The sequence below is a fragment of the Zea mays genome, chromosome 10 (assembly GCF_902167145.1).
Source record: "Zea mays cultivar B73 chromosome 10, Zm-B73-REFERENCE-NAM-5.0, whole genome shotgun sequence".
Lineage (NCBI taxonomy): Eukaryota > Viridiplantae > Streptophyta > Magnoliopsida > Poales > Poaceae > Zea > Zea mays.
In genome coordinates, this window is record NC_050105.1 from 38,058,294 (window position 1) to 38,064,704 (window position 6,411).

The window sequence follows — 6,411 nt, forward strand, 5'->3', positions numbered from 1 at the left end:
TGTTGTAAGCAATCTTATATTTCTTTGAGGTCATGGTAATCGCTTCCGCAAACCTCTTATATGGCATGTGTTTACACCAATCTTGAGTCGGTGTAAAGTCGATAAAAGTCACATGCTTTTAACATGATCTATTGCGAAAAGGGTGTGACATTCGTTGGATTTCCATGGCATAAGAACTTGCAAAATATCAGTCATTAGGATTGCAAAGTAGTGTCCTTTATAAATACATTCGAAATGAACACATACTTAAAAATCTACAATCCGTGATATAATAATTCATTGATGGCCAACAATCGAGTGTTTTGGCTAACTCTTCTGTTGTAGGATCCTGATGGTACTTTGGAGGAGTTTGTGCTTGACGACTGCTTTATACACCACCACGACTCAAAACTCTCCATAAGTTCCACAACCGAAGAATCTATTGCAGTGAGGTGGGGGAGGGACATGAGCTTGATGCTGTCGGCGGAGGTGACGGGGCGTTTAGCGCGGGATCCAAGGGGACATCTCGAGCAGCATCCTCTTGTCATCTTGCATCTGGTGGAGGCCGGGAGGAGGCAGCGACGCTTGCGCTGCACGTGTTCAGCGCAGAGCGCGGAGAAGGCAACAACGCAGTTTCGATGCGGAGCTCGGCGAGGTGCCGCAGGTGGCAGAGCGAAGAAGAAGGGTTCCGTGACTTCAGGGCGGGCAGCAAGAAGCAGATCCTTGGTGGTCGCGGCGGCGGCGGAGAGGTGCGGATCGCGGGTGAGCGCGCGGGGGGGGGGGCAGGTACGCCTTCGTTGCGGCTCCGTGACTTCAGGGCGGGTGAGCGTGGGCGTGGAGGGGGCGAGCAGGGGCATGGTGATGCCCCGGTGCACGCTCTCGTTGCGCTCTTAAGGAGTAGTATAGATATGCATATCAAGTTACTAAACACTATTTTTATTTATAGGTTGCAGGAACATGAAGTGGGTGCAAAGCAACTACGTGTTGTTGCTATAAGAACATACTTTATGTACTCTCATGATCATTCTGAAAACTCCACATCAGGAGATTAGAAAAACATTCTCATAAGATTCATACGATATTTTATAAATCTAAAATTTAGCATTGCAACAAGATAGATATACATGTATATAGCTACAAAAAAAGAAAAGTAATATGTGGAGTACATGTCCACAAATGGGGAGGCAACAACTACAACGCCTTCGTCACCGGCTTCTTCTATGTGCGGGTGCATGGTCATGCCACCGCCGCTACAAGCACGCGGGCGCACTTCATTCCATAGTCTGCGCGCCTCCATGGATACACGAGGCTAGCGAAAACACCGCTCGCCATTTTTTCTATGCAAGCACATGCCCACGAATGGGGAGGTCGCGCGCTTGCAACACCTTCATCACATACTTTCTATGCTATTTATAATATTTGAAATTTGTATTTATAATGCTTTATTTCCCAAATATTCATACCAACAATTGTTACTGGCGAGAAATATGAGTAAGAAAAAAGAGACAAACAGTAAGGACATTTATCTTATCATAACTATCTATTAGCTTCAGGATTGGAACACCCTCACCTAGTAGTTAGCCATCTAACTCAGCTAGATGCTATGGAAACCATATATGGGTTTTAGGTACATCATACATGAACATCTAATCACGAAATCCTAAAGTTGACAGGGGTATGAGTTGACTGCACTTTGGATAGTAGACATTTAATATTTAAAATACAATTAAATACATTATAGTTCAGATTTTCACAAGAGATGCATCTACTAGAGACTAAAATTTTTTAGTGTGCTAAATTGAAGATCACTTGGCACATACCACTTTGTCACGCTCTTAGTGAAATGGATTGGCTTGTTTGCTGCGATAAACTGTGGGTCTACACTTGCTATCGTGAGAGTGTACATGTCCGAGAATATTGGTAATTTAGAAGAAATAGTGAGGCCATTGCTGCTGAAAGAACCATGAGAGAAAACCCACAAGTTAGCAAAGCTATAGACACCAAATTGTTAACAAGTACTAAATCAAACCAGAACAAACATTTTAGAACTGTCAATAATAATTCTCCTTAATTCAAACAAGATCACGTCAATATCTAATTAGTGAGGCATTCAACACCACATCAAGGGGACGTGTTCACCAAAAAGAATTGTCGGGCAAATAGTAAGGCCTGCTTTTGAAACATATGCTTTACTGACCACAAGGATTGAATATTAAAGTACATTTGAAATCAATGCAGATTTGGTCTCTTAGGCGATTGGCACCCTCATTAGCTAAAATATCATTTTTGCAATGTTCCAATTAATAGAAATAGATCTGTTACACTATACGAACTTAGGAACTAACAAAGTCATCTTTGTGCCATATACAATTTTGGACCATAACTACAAGATCACACAATCACCGATTAAGTAACCCAAACGTCGGATATATACAGAGCAAGAGTACCTCTACTTTAATGGCCTTGGTCCTCCAGAAGATAGATTTCAGAGCCTAATGATCTTGTCTACTCGAGCTCTCAAATCAAATAGGCGTAATTAATAAAATTTTACGTTGTTATTTAGTAGCAAAAATCTAGAACAAACTTAATGATGCAACTTCACAGTTCTTAATTTCTCAATAGAGACATAAAACATTGATACCTAGATAAAAAGAGACATAAAAATGGTACCCAGATTGTCAAATTAAGTGGCTAGAGTACTTGTGCCTCACCTGGGTGGTGGCAGGGGTGAACATTTTGGGTGAGGCATCGACAAGGTAGACAACCATCTCCTTGTTCACCTCCCTCTCCTGGTTCCCCGAGAAAGCAATCCAGCACCCGCAAAAAATGTGGTGTCGCGGCATGGTCAAATAATCAAATTAGTTTTTTTTTCAAAACACTGATCTGATAGAAGGAGAATAGGGAGAGAGAACACAGCTAAGAGCCGGTATGAACCTGGACACTGTCTTCGTCTTCATCCCTGTCGTCGCGGAAGATCCCCTTTCCTAGGAAGGTGTCAGCAAACAAAAAAAGACTGTACAAAGCCTGAGCAGGGTGAGAAACAAAACATTTTGAATGGAGCTGCCTTAAAGTAGCTAAAATATTGGTGTTTCTTTAGTTCTAATAAACTTTTATTACAGTGCCCTACTGTATTTACAGTTCAAAAATGTTTGGTTGGTTCAAGAACTAATGAAATCTCTCACTTCAATTCTTCCTGTTGATTGAGAAAAATAACTCACGCCAGAGCATACATGTCTTATCTGTGGAATTTCACAAACAGCAAAAAAATAAAGATAGGAGAAAATCTTGGTTGTCAATATTATATCGTAAGAAAAGGTCTTGAGTGTTGAGCTTCTTCTGCAGTCGCCAAATGTAAATTGATCTACATTCTAAGTTTCAAGATTAGAGAAATGGAGGAATGATACTGCAGGCTAGAGTCATGATAGGTCAAGTATCTACTTTAAATGTCCAAATTGCCTCTGCAAAACCCAACAAGGTTAATCCAGGCTAGGAGTATTTCAGAGGTTGTACATGTTCAAGGGTGTGGAATACAAGTTCACCACCACGAGGTGGTTGAGGAAGAGCATGATAACCACAAACAATCTGTAGAGGTTCATTATTGTGTGCCTAAAAATGATAATGTATATGAACAATAAGAATTCAAGCCATCTTAAGGTATTTGAGAGGCACAAATATCTAAAATGACCGGCACCAGTTTGTCCTCCAAAGTACTACTATAAAATTTGTTGTACAGTTGTACTGACGGTTATCATGGGTAAAACAAAAAAAAAACACAGGGCAACTCTTAGCTAAATGCTCATACTTTAATGGTCTAATACAATTTATTTTAGCAGTGTATTATCTTGATTTGTCCTGCAGAGATATGGTGCTTTGTATTTGTTGGCAGCTTCTTCAATTACTACTGGAATGTCCATGCTGGAGGTCTGTGGCTGTTTGTCTATGTTTAGGCTATCTCCATCAGCTTTCCTATCCCACATATATCATCTTCTAAAAATGCTCCAAACTGACCACATACATTGAAACTGCTTCATTAAAAAAACATGACACCAATATTTTTTTTAAAAAGACAACACTTCGTAATTTTACTAAAAGCAAATTTGTCATGTTTCCCAATCCATAGTTTCAACAAGAGAAGTACTTGACTATAATTCTGCTTCAAAACCCATGAAAAATAGTACTTTTATGCCATCCATAAGCTAACATGACCAAATTTGTTTAAATGTGGAGCCTACAAAAAATCAAACTTTCTGCATGATTTTAAGCTAGGAGAAAAGAGCTATTACCAATACTCAAAGCACTGCATGCAGAGCCCACACTCGAGCTCCCTCTTTGTGTCCACTTCTGATAAATGCTCATCCCTGCTCCTAAATTTTTTCAGGCACAATTTTCTCTATTTCCTGTCGTCCAGCTCGGTGATGCCACTTAGAAGATGCAGCAGCTACGGGAAAACGATGTCTGCCATTGCGTAACGCAGTCAGAATCGACACTTATGGGCAATTATTCAAGGAAGAAAGTGGGTGGCTTACCGTAGAACTCCATGATGCTGGCCTCCATCTCCCAATCAGGAAGCGCCGACGAGCCATTTGCGCACACCTATCGGAGAAACAACAACTCAGCAGCCAGCTCATGGAGTGAAAACCTAATCGAGAACGACCACGAGCTAGGGTGCAACGTGATACCTTGTATAGCATAATCTTCAGGAGGTCGAACACGCCAGTGAGCTTGCGCCTTGCAGTCGGTACAGTGCAGGAGGAAATGAGTGACGACGTTGTACGCCACCCACATCTGGATGACCAAACCATCATACACTGGCGGCTTTCCCGGCGGCGACTCACACTGGCGGCTTTCCCGACAGCGACTCGCGCGGCCTTCCTTCCTCTCCCTCGCGCGCAACCGGATCTCGCCTTACAATGATGCCTGGCGGCTTTCCCGGCGGTGACTCGTGCGGCCTTCCTTCGTCTCCCTCGCGCGGCATCACTGTGACGGCTGCTCTTGACGCGCGGAGCGCGGAACTGGCGGCGGATCTCGCCTTCCGGTTTGGTGGGGGCGCGAAGGTGGTGGGTATCCCGGCAGCGGCTCGCGCGGCTGGTGGGGCGCGCGGAGCGCGGAGCTGGCGGGGGTGAGCTGCCGAGGAAGGAAGGGCGGCGTTGGTGGGGGACTTGGCATCATTTGGGGAGCCGGGGAAGGAAGGGCACCATCACAAAGGGCTGCGTCGTCGAGGGCGAGGGCAGGGGGCGCGGTTTGGTGGCGGGCGGGATACCCGGCGGCGAGATTAGTGGTGGGTGTGCTCGGGGGTGGGGTTGGTGGGGGCGCGGGCGAGATACCGGGGGCGATTGCTGGCACGCGTGCGGCATGTGTGATGCGTGGAGAAAGACGTGCGCGGGATGGCGGGGGCACGGTGATGCTATGGACGCCCTCGCTGTACCCTTAAGGTGTAGTAGAGATTAGGCTGCTGGTTGCCACAAAAGTTAGGTGGCTTTTCAGTTGTCCATCTATGATGAACTTGGATAGGCCTTCAAGTGGTAGTCGAACCTAAAGTAGGACTTAGCACAGAGAGAGAGAAGCATAGTAGTTATCCATTTATAACTGTTATGAATTTAATCAACCATAACTAAGTATACCACAATAGGATTATAAAATTGTTATTGGTTAATGCATCTAATGGTCAAAGAAGATGAAGGCAAAGGCATGACCTGATGCATGCGAGTCTCTACATTCCGCAGCCCACGTGAAAGCACACATACTGACATTAGATGAGACGTCAAATTGAACTAAGAGCAAAGGTTTGTTTTCTATATTTTTACCCGAACACCAAAGAATTATTTCAGTTTTGTTTGCAATCCTACGAAAACTCTAGATTTGCCATGTTACTTGTCTTAGATGGGCCTGAGTAAAAACAAATTTGTTCCAATGATAATTCACTGGTAATTGTGAAAGGGCTTTAACGTAGCATAATGATTAAGGCTTCCGAGTAGCACCTTTAGGTCCTGTTGGGGGCATTCTTCTTTGCCGAAGGTCCTCTATGAAAAAACACCTTCGGCAGGACGATATGCAAGCAGACATAACACGAAGGTATATGACGAAGCTATAATCCAGGGAGCTTCGGCATGATGACACGCCTTGAGACGAAGGGCGGCACCGTCTTAAAGAGGAAAAGACCGTTCAGTCCATGATAATTTGTGTCATGTTTATAAATAGTTATCAAGGACATAAATGTAATTTCGACCGGGCCACGTCCCGTGTCTATAAATAGGTAAACAGTAACCCCGTACTCTACATGCTGATTGGTAATCATCTGCACGTCGCTCTTGGATTTTTACCTTCTGTCAAGCCGAAGGTACAAATGTAATCAATATCATTAATTTTGTTCATGATTATATAATAAGAACATAAATAATAATATGATGATTTAATGTGATTATTCTATGTTCT

At 43.6% G+C, this 6,411-nt stretch overlaps 1 pseudogene; it reads right to left on the reverse strand.

The window, feature by feature from the left end:
* Positions 1-254: 254 nt before the first annotated feature.
* LOC103641020 (uncharacterized) lies at positions 255-1,936 on the reverse strand (annotated as a pseudogene).
* Positions 1,937-6,411: the final 4,475 nt, after the last annotated feature.